Raw genomic sequence first — 2,141 nt, 5'->3', positions numbered from 1 at the left:
AAATTACTGTCTGAGGCTGGAGAAATTAGAAATGTTTACGGAAATAATTATTGCGAATAATTATGTATTCTTCTGCACATAAGGGAATGGATATAAATGTTTGCCTCTTACCAACTAAAAATTATAACTTTTACATAAATGTCTTTTTGACCTTCACATTGGGGTGGCAGGTAGAGTGACCGGCTGGAAACCAGAGTCAGTGTCCTTGAGTGTCCTTGAGCAAGACTCTGAAGCCTGCTCTGAACCCCCTCCGATGTGCAGGTTGGTGCCTTGCATGGTTTCCTCCGGGATTGGTGGGTGAATGGTGTAATGCACAATCTCTGTAAAGTGCTTTGGATAAAGGCGCTATATAAATGCTCCATTTACCATTGACTCCCATGGGAATCGATAATAAACATAGTTTCCCTGCTGCAGTGACGAAATGACAAAAACGATGGGTTATAGCCCATGTTTTTTGAAATTTCAAAAAAAAAAGTTAGCCTCGTTTCTCATCATTTTGGACCATGGGCTATAGCCCATATCGTACGGCATACTATAGCGCGCCGTTTTTCATCATTTTTGAGGATTTGAAAAAAATGACGAAATGACAAAAACGATGGGTTATAGCCCATGTTTTTTGAAATTTTGAAAAAAAAGGTTAGCCTCGTTTCTCATCATTTTGGACCATGGGCTATAGCCCATATGGTACGGCATACTATAGCGCGCCGTTTTTCATCATTTTTGAGGATTTGAAAAAACTGACGAAATGACAAAAACGATGGGTTATAGCCCATGTTTTTTTAAATTTTGAAAAAAAAGTTAGCCTTGTTTCTCATCATTTTGGACCATGGGATATAGCCCATATCGTACGGCATACTATAGCGCGCCGTTTTTCATCATTTTTGAGGATTCAAAAAAAATGACGAAATGACAAAAACGATGGGTTATAGCCCATGTTTTTTGAAATTTTGAAAAAAAAAGTTAGCCTCGTTTCTCATCATTTTGGACCATGGGCTATAGCCCATATCGTACGGCATACTATAGCGCGCCGTTTTTCATCATTTTTGAGGATTTTAAAAAAATGACGAAATGACAAAAACGATGGGTTATAGCCCATGTTTTTTGAAAATTTGAAAAAAAAAGTTAGCCTCGTTTCTCATCATTTTGGACCATGGGCTATAGCCCATATCGTACGGCATACTATAGCGCGCCGTTTTTCATCATTTTTGAGGATTTGAAAAAAATGACGAAATGACAAAAACGATGGGTTATAGCCCATGTTTTTTGAAATTTCAAAAAAAAAAGTTAGCCTCGTTTCTCATCAATTTGGACCATGGGCTATAGCCCATATCGTACGGCGTACTATAGCGCGCCGTTTTTCATCATTTTTGAGGATTTTTAAAAAATGACGAAATGACAAAAACGATGGGTTATAGCCCATGTTTTTTGAAATTTTGAAAAAAAAAAGTTAGCCTCGTTTCTCATCATTTTGGACCATGGGATATAGCCCATATCGTACGGCATACTATAGCGCGCCGTTTTTCATCATTTTTGAGGATTAAAAAAAAATGACGAAATGACAAAAACGATGGGTTATAGCCCATGTTTTTTGAAATTTTGAAAAAAAAAGTTAGCCTCGTTTCTCATCATTTTGGACCATGGGCTATAGCCCATATCGTACGGCATACTATAGCGCGCCGTTTTTCATCATTTTTGAGGATTTTAAAAAAATGACGAAATGACAAAAACGATGGGTTATAGCCCATGTTTTTTGAAATTTTGGAAAAAAAAGTTAGCCTCGTTTCTCATCATTTTGGACCATGGGCTATAGCCCATATGGTACGGCATACTATAGCGCGCCGTTTTTCATCATTTTTGAGGATTTGAAAAAACTGACGAAATGACAAAAACGATGGGTTATAGCCCATGTTTTTTTAAATTTTGAAAAAAAAGTTAGCCTTGTTTCTCATCATTTTGGACCATGGGATATAGCCCATATCGTACGGCATACTATAGCGCGCCGTTTTTCATCATTTTTGAGGATTCAAAAAAAATGACGAAATGACAAAAACGATGGGTTATAGCCCATGTTTTTTGAAATTTTGAAAAAAAAAGTTAGCCTCGTTTCTCATCATTTTGGACCATGGGCTATAGCCCATATC

This window comes from Protomyctophum bolini, assembly GCF_963924005.1.
Source record: "Protomyctophum bolini genome assembly, chromosome: 18".
Classification (NCBI taxonomy): Eukaryota; Metazoa; Chordata; class Actinopteri; order Myctophiformes; family Myctophidae; genus Protomyctophum; species Protomyctophum bolini.
This window is presented reverse-complemented; position numbering follows the sequence as displayed.